The 19,839-nt window shown below is 36.1% G+C and overlaps 1 long non-coding RNA gene across 1 annotated transcript in view; it reads left to right on the top strand.

Moving 5' to 3' along the window:
* The first annotated feature begins 344 nt into the window (after positions 1 to 344).
* LOC141453728 (uncharacterized) overlaps positions 345 to 19,839 on the top strand; it is a 34,374-nt gene continuing 14,879 nt past the window's right edge. Inside the window, exons 1-3 of the long non-coding RNA XR_012458147.1 lie at positions 345 to 654; positions 1,007 to 1,116; positions 16,715 to 16,853. This is a non-coding gene — a long non-coding RNA (uncharacterized lncRNA). The remainder of the gene's footprint in view (positions 655 to 1,006; positions 1,117 to 16,714; positions 16,854 to 19,839) is intronic.

Here is a 19,839-nt window from a genome sequence, read left to right as displayed (position 1 = left end):
GATTGCAGTCAGAACACATTTCTGTAATTTTCTACATCAATATGGTTCTTATACTTTGACTTATGTTCTTTGCGTAGACTCAGAAAGTTCCCAAACACTGATTTTCACATTAAATGCTTATTTTTATGTGAGCTTAAACTTTTTTTTAAAAAGATTTCATAAATCAGTATGCTAATACCTCTTAAATTTGTCACTAGATTTAGATTTATTTTAATGCAAATGAAATAGTCAATATACTTGGTTTCATTTGGCTAGTAAGCACCTTTTTCTCTTTTTGGTTTAAGAGAAACAGGTTACTATGTTTATAACAATGATTGGAAGGTAACAAGAGAAAAATACTTTTCTACTCCCAAACTATAAACATACTAATTGTTAATATATGTTAATTTTTACACAGTTTTTTTTGTTTCAACCTTTTACAAATTGTTTTTAGTTAAATAAAGGACATTGAACTTTCTCACACTTCTAGATGTATTATGAGTAATATTCCTCGCCAATAAGTGAATCCAATTTGTAATTATGTTCCAAACTAGCCATTAGAGTAGATTCAAAACAAAATTACTATGTGTTTTTTTTTTTTATTAATTTAGTGCCAAGACAATTCCCAAATTGCATTAATGTCAGGGAAAATTCTCAAAAGCTGACTGACTATAAGTAAGTTCAAGTTATGCTAATAACTAGGCAGTACTAATGAGCTTTTTAATTAATGAAATAATGTATTCGTAAGATTATTTCAGTCATTTGTGAAGTTTAGAGTTTAAAGTAATAAGATTATGTTCATTTAATTTTCTCTAGTTAAAGAAACTGGTTATTACAGATAAGCCATTATTTGTTGACTGCAATTATTAGTAGCTACGTACAATAGAATGAATCATGTTATTTTATTCTAATTTGCCTCGCTGTTTTCTGGCAACTTGAACCATCAGACGATGTTTAGCATAATGTATGATCAATTTTGCTATGAGGTTATCATTATCCGCTAAGTATATTTTTATATTTTTTATAGAAACGCAGATACTCAGGTGTAAAAGATCTAAATCGCCATAGCTGGACAGAATTCATGTCGGGCTATCTTTGGCTGCGATTCAATGGAGGTACTTCAACATGTCGTGGGTGGTAAGTAAAAGTAGGACAGCCTAATATTTCTGGCGATTCCATGTTAACCAGACAATTTGAGAATTATCTCTGCCACTCCGCTTATCAATCTGGCCAAACCTTCCCTGCCTTGATCAAGTCTCTGATGGTTGCTAAGCGTATATGAGAGTTAAAAATCTTTTCTGGGACCTTGCTCAGATATTCTTTCGAAGCCATTCTTATCACTATAATCTTAATATCGAAATCTGAGGCGATCTAACCAACAGGTGCAGCTGTTGATGTTGCGGGTATATAAAGCTTGGATTTGTAAGAGGGTTAATTGGACGCTAAGCCCTGCCCTGAACAAAATAGGCGATTGCTTTACTTACTTTGTCTTCTTGCTAATATCATAATTTCACTGACTAATTTAAATTTGGTAAGTTGTAGCAGTTTGAGAGTTAGGTCTATAGAATACTGGATGAACTCTTTTTACTTTTTTCTTGGTAAATTTTCTGAAAAACCTTAGACTTTGTTTAAAAAATTTAATTTAAAGCGCTCCAACATTTGAGTTCATTGGCACCTGCAACTTTTTATAGTGGCGCTTTTGACAACATTGTTCTTCATCACGCCATCTTTATTCAATCTTAAGAAAACTGGCAGAGTTAAGCATTTTAGAGGATTGGATTAATCTAAAAGGTTTAAAATAACCTCAAACAAATAAATTTTGATTTTAGAATACATTAAATTAGTTAAAGAATATTCTGAAACCAGAAAAAAAACGTAATGTTCAAATGATCTTTTTTGTAAAGCTCGAATTTTTAAAAACACGACCATATATTTAGTAAGTAAAGTAAAGTAATCGCCTATTTTTTCAGGCGGGGCTTAACGTCCAACTACCAACTAGGTGTCGCGGACGGAGGCGACTAGCTTTAGTAAGTAAAGTAAAGTAATCGCCTATTTTTTCAGGCGGGGCTTAACGTCCAACTACCAACTAGGTGTCGCGGACGGAGGCGACTAGCAAACATACTTTACTGTAAATTTCTTTTATTAACCATTAAATAAAATCCAAGGCCTAAGTCCGGGAATCGAACCCAGTACCACAATACACATTAGCTTCGCAGGTCTCGCCTCTAACCGCTCGGCTACCGTGGCGCCTATATATTTAGTAATAGCTGCAATATTTTCACTAATTATTTACCGAAAACCAGGAATTTGAGTAAAAATTCTTTCTTGGTTAGAACGCAGTTTAACGCTGCAACTCATAGCCTCCCAAAATCCATTTTCTGAAGAAAACGTTCCAAATAAAGGCAGTTGATACGAAAAAAAGAAAAGTGCCAAACCTTTAGTAAAGTGACAGTTGTGTATGATAGGTTTGTATAAAAACTGTAGCATCATGTACGATGCGAGTAAGGCAAACCAATCTTCTTATTCTCGAATTTTTGTACGATTTTCCCTTTACTATATTTGGTTCTGAGACCTACCCTAAAATCCACATTGACTTGAGCCACAGAAATCATAGCAGGCATTTATTTACCAGTGCACCGCATACTGGTAATGTAAAGCAACATTTATGATTAAACTTGTTTAATCGTCATCAATAAAAGTTAGCCTTTATAAGAGAAGCCTTATTTGCATTTTGTTGGTTTAATCATTTGATAGGTTTCCAGCGATGAGTGAGCATAAATATTGCGACTTTAATAGCCTATGTTGACCTCAATTGACCTTTCTAGTTTTTGTTTTTTGCTTTTATGGAGAAACTAACCCAAAGAGTGACGAAGAAGTAACACAGGACGGAACTGAACTCTAATGACAGTTGATAAAGAAAGAAAACACATGGATATCAAATAACTAGGTTTGTGACTTTCTAAGAGTAGATTATTTGTGAGACAGTCAATGTAACAAGGGACACCTCTTTGACGTAGGTAATATAAAGTGTCTGTGCTCATTGTCAAGGCTGGAACTTCTAACACGATACAAAAGATTGCACATAAACCTTGAACCGTTACATGATACCCACTCTTCATGCCTTTCTCCTCAACTAAACTTTGTTACATTTATCGCTATTTTATTAGCTTTTTTGTCTGTTTGTTTGTTTTAATTTGTTGTTTATTGTGTGTTTAAAAATTCATTATTTTTGTTTGAATTTCTAGCTTGCACCGAAAGTTTAGTTTTTTAAGGCCAGTTCTGGGTTATAAGTATGTGATATGCTTCATTGTTATGGGCATCAGAAAATAGGTACCGTCTAGATTAGGGCAGCCCCTCTGCTAGAACTGTAACAAAAATATACATAAATACCAATTATCTCTGATAAAAAAAAATTATCATACTGTACACTGAGAATATGATAGAATCATAGTTGAAGTAAATTGTCTTCATCAAACTGCATAGTGATAACCCGAAAACGTCCAGGAAATAAAACTAAAGGTGCATGAAATCATCGATATTAACTAGCTCTGTGGTTTTCATAAATATGTGGAGGTTACAAAAATTAAAGTAATATATACATTTATATATCCTTAACAAAAACTTCTTGGGTCGATGTATTTTGATAAACAAGAAGTAAAAACTAGTAGAAAAAGTGGAAATTTCCTCCTAATTTCACTGTATTGCTTCTGTTTCTGCATTTCATAGTTAATATTAACAAAAACTTACAGTTTAAAATGTTAAGTATAAGGGTTGATTAAACGCCAAAAGGTACACAAATCAGCGAGTACCCAACATTTCATTAATACTTCATTAATATTTAAGTAATTCTACTGCATTAATTTTCATTAATAAGTTATTTTTTAGAATTTATTAGATATCACAGACCCTTATGCTGGCCATTTTCGTCTACAAAATATATGTTCAAGTAGCACTGTAGATTGACTGTAATATCTAGTTATCTATAATAATCAAACTATTAATTACAGGTTAAAAAGAAAAACGTTATAAAAAATAAAATAAAAATATGAGGCTAAAAAATTCAAAACCTTGTTTAAAAAATGCTTACACTAACTTACATCAATGATTTTGTTTATTTTATTTATTTATTTTTATTTTTAAATAAAAATCGTCGGTTTAAGTTCATTCTTCGATTAAAGTAATTGTTATTTTATGAAGTAGTCAAACGTTTATAATAATTATCTGGCTTTATCGCAAGTAACATAGTTTTCTTCAATTACATTCTCAATCTAGGTGTTCTTCCCACAATGTTGTATATATGTAATATAAAGTAAATAAGATATGCATATATTTAGGACAGCAAATTATTCCAGTATTTTACTATAAGTAAAATTAGGGGGACTAAATTAAATTACAATAGAGAAATGAATAATTATTGTTTAATAATCTACTTGTTATTAACTGTGTGTTAATTGTGCTCACGAATATTTCGGTAAGGCGAATTCAAGACAGTAGCCTACTCTAACTTTATCTTTACTTTAACATGCATGTACGTATATGTGATTTATCATAATTATAACAAAAAAATAATATAAATGAAGTGGCCAGCATAAGGGTCTGTGATATCTAATAAATTCTAAAAAATAACTTATTAATGAAAATTAATGCAGTAGAATTACTTAAATATTAATGAAGTATTAATGAAATGTTGGGTACTCGCTGATTTGTGTACCTTTTGGCGTTTAATCAACCCTTATACTTAACATTTTAAACTGTAAGTTTTTGTTAAGGAGATTTTTGTACCTTTTGGATAGATTTTCCTTTTTGTCTATTTTACAAAGTTACATATCTGCTTTACAGATTTTTTTAAAATTTGGAATAAGCAATTCTATCATTATAACCTGATAAGGTGTTAACTACCACTGGAGAGATCTTTTTAAAAAATGATTGTAGTTGCGGCTCCCAAACCATCCTCAATAACAATTTTTTCGAGAAAGCGTTTTGAATAACATAGGAAGGTATTTGTACGTAAATAGCAAAATTAAACTGCGATTTCAGTACTTCCTTTTAAGAGGAGTAAGAAAAATAAACTAGGATTGCAGTACTTCTCCCTAAAAGGCAAAGAGGCAAAGATTTTTTAATCGAACAATTCATTGATTTAAATCGGTTCACTCATTGATAATTTAAACGATTGCAGTACTTCCTCTTAGTAGGAGCAAGAGAATCAGCAACGTAGAGGAGCTTTAACCACTTATTCGAGCTGAATTTTATCAAAATCGGACTAAGCTTTATAGAAATATTGGTAATAATAGTTTTAGAAAGGGCCTTATTTGGGTGGGGCAAACTCCCCTCCTTATGAGGCACGGTGCCGAGACTTTTAAAGTGCAAATCTGTATAAAATTTCGATTCGAATGACACTTCATTCATAAAAATCGGTTCACGTGTCGATAATTTGAAACGATTGCTACACTTCCCCTTAACAAGTGTAAGAGCTGATCGCCGCTTTAATGTTACGTAGGGGAGCCCTAACCCTATCATCCTACCAAATTTTATCAAAATCGGGCCAAGATTTACAGAGTAATTAGTAATAATAATTTTGGAGGGGGCCTTACATAAAAGGGGCTAACTCCTCTCCCATTCCATGTACAGCGTCGCGACCCCCAAAAGGCACATCTACATAAAATTCCGAATCGAATGACACCTCATTCATGAAAATCGGTTCACGCGTTTAGGCGCTACGTTGTTTACAAAAAAGGTAACAAGAAGAAGAAGAACAACAACAAGAAGAACAAGAACAAGAACATTTTTTGAAAATGCCGTTTTTGCTCATTTTCGGCAACTTTTTTCTCGAAACCTATTAGATGTGGGTGGTTGCAAAAAAATTACAGTTATAAAGGAGGGTTTGTCCTACAATTTAAAGAAAATTTGGGAATTTTATCTTTTATAGAAAAAGAGAAAAAAATTGTCAAAGTTGGGTGTTTTTCAACGTTACGCTTTTTCGTGTAGTTTTTGATGGTCAACCCTTATACAACTGTCCTACCGGACAGTTTTAATGAAGGCCGATGCTAGATTGTACATCTTAGGCCAATCTATTTTGACAAACAAGAAGTAAAAACCATTGGAAAAAGTAGAAATAGTCTCCTAATTTTACTGGAATGCTGCTGTTTCTGCATTTGATAGTTAATATTAAGAGCAACGCTAGATTGTACATCTTGGGTCGATTTATTTTGACAAACAAAAAGTAAAAACTAATGGAAAAAGTGGAAATCTCCAAAGTGGAAATCTGGTTTTAAAAGTTAAGTATAAGGGTTGATTAAACGCCAAAAAGGTACACAAATCAGCTAGTACCCAACATTTCATTTACACTTATAGTATAATATTTTTTAGAATGTATTAGATGTCACAGACCCTTGTGCTGGGCCTTTTAATCACCCATAAACAAATTTTCGGTTAGAATAATAAAAGATGTATCTCATCATCATAGTATTAAAAGGGCACTTCATTTTAACTCTATTCCAGATTATTCGTGTGATTTATCTGTATTCTGAATAATCATCACATTCACTCGCATATTAAGGAAGAAAAAGTGAAAGTTGGAATTGGTCTATTACTGCCGTGATTTGAATTACGGAGTTAAAACGAAATTTCAGTCTTGAATTCGTCTTACGCGAGCACAAATTACATAGTTAATATCAATTAAATAATACTTGCTGTAATTATTCATTCATTTTCAAACTTTAATCGAATGTAGGCCCTTTAATTGAGTACTTGTTGCAAAGAAGTTTTATAACTAACTAATATATTTTTTAAATTTATTTATTGGAAAATTTACAACTGTACAAATATGCATCTAGTAAAATGTGATAAGTGCAAAAGATGAGTGCAAGAGTGCAGCAGCAGTTTGCTGACATCCATTCGAGAAAATTACAAGTAGTAAGGAATGCAGGCTATAGATAATGAATGAGATGAAGGTATTTACAAGCAGAGATGAGGGAGATGAGGGCAATTAATAAAAGGAAGCCTTTTAGAGTATCAACTATATGGAGAAGAGAGAGCAATATTTTACATACTATTTGCAAAAAAATTATAGATCACTCTTATTCCATGAGTTGATAGATTGATGAGTTGATTGGCCACCGGGGTCATAATCAACGGGATCTACGCCTTTATATCCAGTGCGCTAACCATCGAGCTAATTCCTATATTATCTAGAAGTCTGTGACCTATATTTTAAAAAACATTTGGGGATTTTAACATTTATAGAAAAAGAGGGGAAAATGGTTAGAGTTGGGCGAGTTCCAATATTACGCTATTCGAGCAGTTTTTTGACAGCCAACCCTTAATACAACTGTCATACAGGAAGTTTCCGGTTATCTTTAATGCCGGAAATGATTTTTATTTCATTTACTTTAACTTTGTCTGTACATAAATACTTCAGGAATTTTTCATTTGTCTTTGATTCTGAATATCTATAATAATTAAGAATCATATTTACTTCAAACTAGTAGATAGTAAAAAAATGTCAATGTCTTTTTGGAATTGTTATATATTTAACTTTAAGTTTTATTATCTTGCACGGATGGTTTACCGTTGGCTCTAAGATGGACTGTGGGACTGGTTCTGGAGTGTATGGGGTTAAACCCGAGGTACTCATAATCTTGGGAGATACGCCACAGTCTTCCAGGCCGAGGTTTTTGCTATTGAAATATGTGCTGAGGAAAACCTGCGAATGGAACCTAGAAACAGAGAGATTTGCATCTTTTCGGGACAGCCAGGCTGCACTGAAGGCTCTTGTATCCTTCAGAATGACCTCTTCCCTGGTCTGGGAATGCAGAAAGGCCCTTGAACTACTGGCTTGGTACAACAAAGTTCGGCTGGAATGGATTGCTGGTCATGTGGGGATTGAAGGGAATGAGAGGGCCTGATCATCTGGCCCAGAAATGGAACTAACACTCCTTTCATCGGTCCGGAGCATGTCCTGGGGCATCACCAGGGGAGGGAGCACGAAAAGAACTGGGTGATGTGTCCTGGGGGTTAAACACAGCAAGACTATGATGCCCTGGCTGTGCAAGCAAAGAACCAAAGAGACCTTGTGCTTGGGGTAGAAATCTGATTACTCTGATTACAGGCCTATTCGCGGGGTACTTTAAGTTCAGGAAGCATCTGCACAAGGTGGGGGCTTATCAGCTCGGAACCGTTGAGCAGATTGTGTCAGGAAGAGGAGGAAACGGCCTCTCACCTGTTGAGCGTTTGCGCTATGAAACCTTTGGAACTTTGAGACCAAAGGAGGTAGTAGCGCAAAAAGAACTAGTAGGGAAGGTCCTCAACCTCTTTAGGAGGGGAGGGTTCGCTTACTAGAACTAAGAAGGGGCTGGCACAATAAGTCTTTTGTGGCTGCGGTGCCGTGGGGCGTAGGTCCCGTCCCATATATTATTCTAATTCTAATTCTAATCTTGCACGGTTAACACATTTTTTAAACTTATAATGAATGATACCTAAAAATAATAAACGGATAAGTCCTATCAATTAAAAGCTGCCAGAGGATTATTGCTAATTTTGGCAATAAACCAAAACATATTTTTTTTTTGTTTAGCTTTTGTCCAAAAAATAAATATATAAAACAAATATCACCCAGTTTCAACAGTTATTTTTCATCTTTATAAACTGAATAAACTGATTTTGTGTTGTTCTGAACTGAACCCGCTTGTAGAGAAATAAGAATAACATATGGAAATCAACTGTAATAAGTTTGAACAATCTATGATTCACAGCTACCTGAATGACAGTTCAAAAAAAAAAAAAATGAAATCAACAAATTCGTAAAGAGAAGGCTTTACTATTTGTAGCTATAATTGGTAGGTATTCACAAATTGGTCTCAAGGAGATATTTCATCACTTCCTTTTAGAAGTTCAGAAGTGTTTAGAAGCTTTAGTTTAGAAGTTTTGAGCGTACAAGTTCAAAATTAATAGTTACGCAAGATTAGACAAAGATCACTCTGCTTGCATAATAAGGGCCCCTTGCTTGTGCTATCTAATGATCGTAAAAATGTTTTTTTTATATTGCATCAATATACAAGATACATAATGTATTCAGGGCATTATTCTCATTATTCTTTATCGCATCACAAACATTTCTCTCTCTGTCTTTATGTCAGTCTCTCTCAGGCCCAATTTAATAAATCTATAAAGGATCCATTAGATGTTTTAGCTGGTAATTATGTTAAAAAATAAATTTCTAAATAATGATAAAAGAACCCAATAGAGGAGCTAAAATATTGATACTCCGTGTACCAATTTAGTTCCACAAGGTCCAGGCTGAATGTTCTTAAATTAGCAAAAAATGTTTTTATTAATTGAGATACTCAAAGGCAAGGGTTTCCAAAATTTTTGTAGATTTGTAAAGAAAGATATTGAGAATGCTAGAATTCAAATTTAATTACAGTTAATAACGGATATTTATCCTGTATTTTAAAGAGAGAAATATTCTGCTTTCGCAGCGTGTTTTAAATTTTTAGATTAATTTTATAGTTTTTGTATCCATTCAGTGTTGTAGAAAATATTATCAAACTTCTGAGCTTTGCAATTGCATTTCCATGCAGTTGCTTTATGTTATGCACTTTATTGCAATCAAATTGTTATCATTTTATGAGATTTTCCGCAGAGAAATTGTCTCAGTTGGCCAACATTATTACACCTTGAGGGTATCACGCTTATTCTTCAACTACATAACTGAAGGTTGTTCACCTTTAGTTGTTATTTTTAACTTTTCTATGTAATTTTACTACCATCATGTGGGTGGACAGATAACGGAGTATTACCGATGCTTTTAAATACTTGTTAAATATCGTCATTTGGTTATTAAAGGATATTTGTATTATAACAAGAAGGTTAGATTGAACTTTGTAGTTTTATTCCATAGTTTATTGTATTTCGAATTAAGGAATAAAGACTGTGGCGACCCACTGTTGGCACGAGACTGCCTCGGGCTCCTCTGAGGCGAAAATGTGTTTTATTTGATTTATTTCTATTTTTATTCATTTAAATATTTACACATGTTTTTTGTCAATATGACACATGTGAGTTTTTCATAAAACACTAGGACCTGTTAAAAAAGCAAAAATAGATTGTATGTACTAAGGTACAAGAAATACAGCTTTTAAGATACATATTTGTGGTTCTTATTTTACGTTTAACCACAAGTGGTGACCCCAACAATAACAAGCATGCCGAAAAGGAGAAAAGCACAACCAGAACCCAGCGATGATGTAGAAGACGGTGTACCACAACATCCCGCCAACAAAATGAATACATCCTCTAGGTCCAGCAGTACTGATAAATGCCTTATACTACCGCATCCAGCCAGCAAGGTAACAGCGCCTCCATAGTATAGTGTGTGTCATTGGACAGCCTAGCACAAACCGCGGACAGAGTATGGGGAGTAGAGTGTCCAGAACACGGGATCGGTGAAACGCGATGCATCCGTAGCATCCAAAATACGCAGGTAACTAGCTACGCGACACCCATAGAGCGGGTAGATGACGTACCACTCCCGCATAGCACACATAACCAACACTCGCCTCAGCCGCGCGAAGTAGCACAAATAAAATCCCCTAAAGAACGGCGACGCGAGACTCGCAGCGCACAAGCCGCGAAATTGAAAGAACAGATTGCCCAACTAGAAAAGGAGCTGCCCTCGTTAGTATAGTGTGTGTGGTATGTGAACACACTCTGTCTGTCATGGGCTCATCCCCCACGACCCTTGGGAACTCGTTCAATATTGCCTCGTATCGGTCGGCTGCGTTTTCCCCGCGCCTAGTTTGGTGCGTATGCACGGTAAGTGCCTCCTTCTTGGTGTTTCCGGTCGTCGACGCTATCAGCTTGCCGTTTTGGAGGTCAACTGTCCAGCCATAAGCCTTTAAAATATCCGCGCCCAGGATTGGCCGCGACACGCCTGCTATGAGTACGTCCCAATGTGCTGCTAGGTCCTCGCCGAAGTCCAGGTGCATCGGCCGTCGCCCGTAAAGTGGAATTGGGGTTCCGTTAGCGGCTGTGAGCTTAGGTTCTCCGGTAGATAGTGATTGTCTGCCCGCCGGAGGTGGTATTGCGGTCACTTCCGCCCCTGTATCGACGAGAAACATCGTGCCGGTGAGCCTGTCAGTTACATAAAGGCGGCTTGAGAGGGGGGGCAAGCTGCTCGCCGCGTCTAACGCTTGCCCAAACAGTTTTCCGGCCGCCATCCGCACGAGGGCTTACATTTATAGGCTTTGCTGCCAAATTTCCGATGAAAAAAACAGAGCTCGTCAGTCTCCAAGCTGCGCAGCTCCTTTTCTAGTTGGGCAATCTGTTCTTTCAATTTCGCGGCTTGTGCGCTGCGAGTCTCGCGTCGCCGTTCTTTAGGGGATTTTATTTGTGCTACTTCGCGCGGCTGAGGCGAGTGTTGGTTATGTGTGCTATGCGGGAGTGGTACGTCATCTACCCGCTCTATGGGTGTCGCGTAGCTAGTTACCTGCGTATTTTGGATGCTACGGATACATCGCGTTTCACCGATCCCGTGTTCTGGACACTCTACTCCCCATACTCTGTCCGCGGTTTGTGCTAGGCTGTCCAATGAACCTTCCTGCGCTGCCACGATAGTGCGCGTGTGGATTGGCAGTCGCTGGAGCCATAACTGACGGATGGTATGCTGCCCGATATCAGTGCCGGCAGCCAATCGTCGCAGGTCGTTTAGTAATTGCGAGGGGCGTCGATCCCCTAGCTCCCCTTCTGCGAACAGTCGCTCGATCCGCTGGTCAATAGTGACCTGATATCTTTCTTTAAGGTATTTGCGCATATGTTCATATTTGTCCTGCACCGACGCCTCCACCACTCGCATTGCCTGTGCTAGTACGTCGGTAGGCAGGGCTGTAATCAAATGGTTATACTTACTACCAGAGTCCTGCACGCCGGCTATCTGCAGCGAGGTGTCGAACTGCAACAGCCACAATCACCAGCGACCAGGGGACGCAGTTTACGTCAAGAGTGTATCATGAACTGGCGGCGCTCACAGGAACTCAGCTCAAACGAACAACCGCATATCACCCGCAGGCTAATGGTGTTATAGAGCGATGGCACAGGACTCTGAAGACAGCGCTACGCTGCCATGGAACAGATAGCTGGATGGACAGACTGCCCACCGTTTTGCTGGGTTTACGAGCAGCCGTGCGTGAGGATACGGGACTGTCCCCTGCAGAGTATGTGTATGGAACCACGCTACGGTTACCAGGCGAATTCGTTGGGGAGGAATTCACTAACCAGACGCAGACGGAGGTGGTTCAACAACTTAAAAGGTCTATGAGAGCCCTGCGCCCGGCACCGACGGTCTGGCACGCCCGCCAAAAACCATTTGTTCATCAACAATTGGGAACCTGTTCGCATGTTTTCCTTAGGATCGACGCGCACAGGTCCCCGCTGGCGCCGCCTTATGAAGGTCCATATCCCGTACTCTCACGAACTGACAAGACCCTATGTATCGACCGACGGGGCAAAAGTAAAACGGTCACCATCGACCGGGTCAAGGCGGCCTATGGACTGGCCACACCAGGCCTTGTCATAACACCAGCGGCGCCAGAGCCTACCCAGGTCCAAGAGAAACAACTGGGAGCACACCCGATCGACACCACACAGAATCACGCTACACGATCCGGGCGAATCAGCAAAACTCCGCAGCGCTATGTTACGCAGCGCTGCTAGGAAGGAGGGTGCTGTGGCGACCCACTGTTGGCACGAGACTGCCTCGGGCTCCTCTGAGGCGAAAATGTGTTTTATTTGATTTATTTCTATTTTTATTCATTTAAATATTTACACATGTTTTTTGTCAATATGACACATGTGAGTTTTTCATAAAACACTAGGACCTGTTAAAAAAGCAAAAATAGATTGTATGTACTAAGGTACAAGAAATACAGCTTTTAAGATACATATTTGTGGTTCTTATTTTACGTTTAACCACAAGACCAAGGGATTTTTTTTTGTATCCTTGATTTGTTGTAAATAATATATTAATTAAAAGTAGGACATTATATGTTGTTAGTTTAATTAAGAACAGGTTACTCATCACTTCCATAGCATCCTCTGCAAAACCAACTTAGGTTTTAAAGTAATAATAGGGCTCAAATTTATCATATGTAGAGCACTTGAATGACTAATTTTGGGAAAATGAGATTCATAATTTTTCCCAAAATATATAACAAGAAAAGCTAAAATGGTAAAAACCTATGAAATGTTTTATAATAGCCCGGATTCCTTAAATGGCAGCTTGTTGTTATTATTTGAATTTGAATGTCAAGGTTGGCCAGTATTAAGGGGATAATGGTACAATAAATTTGGGAATAAATTATTTTAGCTTCTCCATTATTTTGGGAATATTCATGTTAAAAAAAAGGGCATTGCCATCTAGAGTACAGTTCTTTGCCTATTATATAATTATATATGAACATACGAGAACGTTTCTTATTGCTTCAACATGAAATGAAATAATATTTACAAAAGAAAATCAAAAACTTTTTGCCGTCTTTTTCCACGTTTATTCTCTTTAACTGTTTTTAAAGGACTCCACGATTGTCTAAGCTGTATTTAGGCTCAATAAGGGTGGATAGCGAAGGGCTTAATCTACCAATAATAAATATACTAGAGAAGTTAGTAGCTCAATGGTTTGAGTAATGGTTGGTAGCGTAAAGTAGAGTTAATACTGATTTAAAATTTGTATCTAGTTGAACACATTTGGTTATTAATGTACAATATTAAAAGTTTTAATAAAAACAAGTTAATGAAACAATTCTCTTTATTATAGTCTACAAATTCTCACTTAAGAGCACAAATGGTAGCTTTTAGAGTCCTGAGTGTCTGGCAACCCAAGCTAGCACCGTTAGCCATTAGTAACTATTACTATTAAAATAATAATAATAATATAAGTATTGTATTTTATATAATATGTAAATCTGCTCATCAGTAAACTGAAATAAAATTAGATAAGATTAGACATTATCGTTCCGAATTAATATGTTATAAAGCTCGACGAATCAGCAAACCTATGCGTGTAGTACAGTATATGTTGCTGGTCTGCAAATTATTGTGTCGCCCATATTTCCTGTCATTCATATAATTTTGTACGTCACAGCCAACATAATCGTTTTTATCGTTTACTGTGAAAGTAATGAATCATCATTAACTCTATAGTTAAAGGTGATATTTTTTTTCAAACAAACAATATTGTTGTTCAAAGTATTCTCTTTATATTCAAAAATGACTATGCAGCCATCAACTTTGTTGATAAACCTGAGTATATATTTAAACATATTCTGTGTATGACTGGACTTGAGGGGGCTCGATAATTAATGAAAGAAAATTAATGAAAACTTGCAAGAAATTTCCAGGAACTCACTCCCTGATTACTGGAAAATGATTGCCAATTATGGACTTTCGTTAATTACAAAAATGAATTACAACTAATCCAACTTAAGACTTAATCCAACTGATGAGTTTCACTTAAAATTTTCATACAACGTAAATAGAAAATAATAATAAAATGAATAAACATTTTAAAAATGCAAAACCGTATTTAACATTAAATACATTAAAAATGCATAATAAAAATAAATAGTTTCTTTCTGTGCAAAACTAGAACAAAAATAAAAAGTAACCAATTTTATTAAACAAGAAGGAATTAGTAATTAAATTGTTCAGTTATTATTTTTCTACATTCACGTTCTGAGCGAATGAATTCATTTAATAACAGAGTCAATTTCTTCCTTGAAATAATGTACACAATTGTCACTTTCCACAAAACTTGTCCCTAAACTTCCTTGAAAGTTGGCGAACCGCTACAAAAAAGATAAATACCTACAGCTTTTAAATTACACAGGGAACAGTGCCTAAGCTGTACTTCCGTAAGAATTACAGTGTATTTTAATTTTAGAAGCTGCCCTCTTGATGCTTTAATCATATGTAATACTCATCAATAAGGAACGGATTTTTATGTATTTAAAAATGCCAAATATTTAATTAAAATATGCATTTATTTTCGTCAATTATGTGGAAAATATGTGATTTTCTTAAAATATTTTCTGGAATATTTAAGTAAAATGGACATTTTTTTTTATGAAAATGGATTGGGGGGGGGGGGTTATAATGATTTATACATCAAAGAACATTTTTACTATTTATAAAAAGATGTGTTAAATTTTCAATTTTGAAAACTTCACTCTTCGAAATTGTTTGCAACCACATGAAATTTCAAATGTTGGTACGTAAAGTGACGACGATCCGGGCGTAAGATGGACTTGTAACGACTAAAATCCTTTGAAATGAGGATTTTTAAGTTTGTGGAAAGGGATATCTGCTCTAACCAAAGCCCGACACAGATCTGTACTCAGTGTAGACTTACTTGATGATGGAGATGTAAGGAAGGCTTGGTAGGACGTCCTCTCATTCTTTCTGTTTTTATTCTCTATGTGCGATCCGGTGGCAATATGTTGGGTGACTTGGGAACGTTGAGAGCAAGAAACGCGCTTGTCACAAGCTGTGAAGTACAAAATGTCTCCATCACTTCGAAAAAGTTCTGCTGGAAACTCGCGAAGATATTTAGCAACCAGTTGTTTGTTTGAGGCCGATGTTCGTGGCATTTCACCCAAAAAAGAATACACTAAGTGACCGAACGAAATGAATTGGACACTTCAACGAACGAGCTGAAAGAACAGAGAACGTCAGACAACTTCAAAGAACTAACAAGTGCCCGTCACTGTTTAGCAGCATTCTGTGTAAATTACAATAACCATTGTAGCCACTGTGATTCACAGCCCTACAGTCTGTGGTCCACAGTTCCTGTCAACCACCTCCCAATTATGAAAATATGCCCAAAATGAAAAATATGAAAAAATATGTACATATTTTGATTAAATATGTAGAAAATTTATTTATTTTAATCAAATATGTATAAATATGCGATAACATCCAAATATGTGGAAATAAGAGAAATAAAAGTAGACTCAAACGGCTTAAAAAGTGTCAGTATGAATACTTCTAGTTGAAAAACGTCTGTAAATTGTCTAGAAAAAAATATGTAAATACATACGAATCCGTTCCCTACTCATCAAGTTATTGCCAAAGCATTATTGTCAAAACACAATTTATGGTTATTTAAACTCAATTCCAAATTTTCTGTTTAGACTATGAATAGCAGAAGTCTAGACTTTCGTAAGACAGTCTTCTTTCACTCAAACAAATCCATCTAAAGAACCTTTATGATTTCTTTTGCAAGCAAATTTGCAGTCATTTATTCATGCAACAACTTGATCACTCTTAAAATGTTTAAAAAACTAAATCAACCATTTTAAGAACATTGCCTTAAGCCCCAGTTTATAAATAGAATATGTCTGTAAAGTAGTAGCCTCGAAACACCGTTCTTCTTCGAGATTTTAAGAGATTAGAGCGTGTGTAAACTTCGGAATCGCTAGATAACAATGGAGTTACAGAACAGGATTTGGTTACAAAGCTATATAGTGGAAAACAAGATTTTTTCGGACAAAATTAAAACTATTAAATTGCATAATTATCCGGAAATACAAAATCATACGAGTACATTCTTGGGAAAAACTGGGTACAAATAAGTTTAAGATATTATTATTATTAATAATAAGGAATAATCCATACATATTATTATTAATAATAATAATATATATGGATTATTCCTTAGAATCCTCAATAATTTGCTCTGCAATAGTTTCAGGTGATTCCTGACGACAACAAAGACACTTGGAGAGTGAACTACTGAATCCCAGGCCGAGCTTGACGCTATTCTTTGTTCTGTTTTGGATGAGTGGACTCGCAACTCTCCTTTAAAAGGGATTTGCATCACTTCGGTTAGTTAGCGATAAAGGCCGTAGTGTTTTCACTTCCAGGAATAGTGTTGGATGTACTAGGATATTGGAAGATTTAGCTTTTATTAAAGATATACTTCTAGTCAGGTTATCGAGTCATATGAGGATTCTTGATAAGGAATTGCTAGAAATACTGGCTAAATCAAGAGCTAAACCAGCTATTGGCGTATCGTTTAGTACGCCATTGATGAATGCATGTTCGGATTCCAATTTTAGTGAACCTTGCAGCATTTATTCTCAAGGTAGAGACCAGAAGATTGATTCAGAGCTCGTTCAGAGTTGGTAGTGAGTTGCTGTAAGGACTTCCACGGATCTCTCTCAGGCCCATGGTTTGTTTCCTCACTGGGCTTTGTAGTCTAAAATTGTGCTAATGCCCGATCTTTCCTGTAGAGTTTCTATAAAGAGCGAGGAATCATCCATCCATCTTGTGAGGAATTGTTAAGATTGTGAATGGATTAGGTTTAGGAGCCTTGAACTGAATAGGTTGACAATGCTGGAGCTTGGACTGTTTTTCCTTAATCTGTTCGGACAGCTGCGAATCTTAGGTGGCTAAGGCCGAATTGGAGTCAGTCTGTTATTGTTTCTCTTTGAAGAAGCAGTACGAACCTAGAGTCGCTTGGATAACCTAGGTTTTACCCTTCCCTGTTGATAACACTTCAAAAACATGCATGTACGAGGGTCGTTTGAAAAGTCCGTGCAAAAATAAAAACTACTTAATTTTTTGGGGTAAACCTTTTTTATTTTTCAACATAGTCTCCTTTTAGGCTTATACACTTCGTCCAACGCTGCTCTAGTTTGTTGATCCCTTCCGAATAATAGGATTTGTCCAAGTCTGAAAAATAGCCATTCGTTTCTGCAATCACCTCCTCGTTTGAAAAAAATCTTTTTCCCGCCAGCCATTTCTTCATATTGGGGAACAAATAGTAGTCCGAGGGAGCCAAGTCTGGAGAATAAGGGGGGTGTGAAACGAGTTGGAACCCTATTTCCATTAATTTTGCGACCACAACTGCTGAGGTGTGAGCTGGTGCGTTGTCTTGATGGAAAAGGACTTTTTTGTGGGCCAATCGTGGGCGTTTTTCTTGCAGCTCGGTTTTCAAACGGTCCAATAACGATGAATAATATGCACCTGTAATAGTTTTACCCTTTTCCAGATAGTCGATGTAGATTATTCCTTGCGAATCCCAAAAGACAGTCGCCATAATCTTTCCGGCCGAAGGAACGGTCTTCGCCTTTTTTGGCGCAGATTCCCCCTTGGTAACCCATTCTTTAGATTGTTCTTTGGTCTCAGGAGTGTAGTGATGTATCCATGTTTCATCCACAGTGACGAAACGACGCTTAAAGTCCTGCGGATTCTTCTGGAACAGCTGCAAACCGTCCTTGCAACACTTCACACGATTTCGTTTTTGGTCAAGCGTGAGTAATCGCGGCACCCATCTTGCGGATAGCTTTGTCATGTCCAAATGTTGATGCAAAATATTATGTACCCGTTCATTCGAGATGCCCACAGCACTAGCAATCTCACGCACCTTCACTCTTCTGTCATCTATCACCATATCATGGATTTTATCAATGATTTCTGGAGTAGTAACCTCAACAGGGCGTCCAGAACGTTCAGCGTCACTTGTGCCCATATGGCCACTCCGAAAATTTTGAAACCACTTATAAACTGTTTTAATCGAAGGTGCAGAGTCACCATAATGTTTATCAAGCTTCTCTTTAGTCTCCTGAGGCGTTTTGCCTTTCATAAAGTAGTGTTTAATCAACACACGAAATTCTTTTTCGTCCATTTTTTGAAAATCACTCGACTTCCTCGATTCAAACGAATGCCAAACACAAAGAAATAGACCGATCTGGCTGAAACATGGTGTGTGTTCTTCCAAGAGATGCTACTAACTAAACATAACCTCGATACGCGCCAATGGTGCTATCTCTCTGACTTTGCACGGACTTTTCAAACGACCCTCGTATAAATACTAAGATATTCAAATGAGCGATACTCAATAATAAAATAAGATTAAGTAAGGTAATGTTATCTGCGTGACAAGAGATATGATTCACAATATTATCAAATACTCGTATTACCTCAATATGGTTTACACTGTGTGTAAAAAGTCCCTGAGAATCAAAGATTCTTAATATTTTTACATATTTCCAAATTGAACTAAATTAATGATGAAATAGAAAATATTTTATAAACGCTTTATTAAATTTGCAGCAACTACTTTAATAAACAACCTAAACTACTAACTCTTTTTATTAGTCCCTACAAGGCCATCAGTTATTCATTTTAATAGTTATGTTGTAAAAGTTAGAAAATTATTTTGCTTAGATTATTCTTAACTTTTAACTTTACACGAATTTTAAAAAGAATGTATTTCCCCCAAAAATAAAAGAAAATTATTTGAATTTAACTTTAGCACAAAAATAATTCAGAATATAAACAAGCATTTAGAAAAGTGAGCTCATCGCAATAAAAGTAACCATTAATGTAAACAGTATTAAATTATTTAAAAAAAGAAACTAAATAACTTCATTTGACAATCAAATCTCGTCTTGAAAAATATGAATAGTGAAGTTTGTGTAAATAGAGTTTTAAAACTATTTAATTTTTTAAACTTTATATCTTTAAAAACTTTTTTTTATAACGAAATAAAAGTAATGATTACTTTTATTGGGCGCATTCAGCAGACAAGAGCGCTACGGAACTATCCGCTGAATGGCTCACTTTTAGCATCGCTCTCACAACATGTGGCAGCGGACGCCATCTTATGGAGCGGAAATTTTCTATGCTACTTCGACGGAGCGGTGATCGCTACTAGCAAAGTACGTGTATTTATAAAAACAATTTGAAATTTTTCCAATTTTTTTGGTAATTAAACGCAACTCTCCCAAAATTATCAAATAATTATTAAACCTTGTTTGTAACAGATGTAAAATTATTTTTTAGTCATTCCGTGTATGCTTCAGA

This window comes from Rhodnius prolixus, unplaced genomic scaffold (genome assembly GCF_049639745.1).
Source record: "Rhodnius prolixus isolate KJV_2025 unplaced genomic scaffold, Rpr scaffold_3, whole genome shotgun sequence".
NCBI lineage: Eukaryota > Metazoa > Arthropoda > Insecta > Hemiptera > Reduviidae > Rhodnius > Rhodnius prolixus.
Note: the sequence above shows the minus strand (reverse complement) of the source record. Positions and strands in the feature narration are given on the sequence as shown.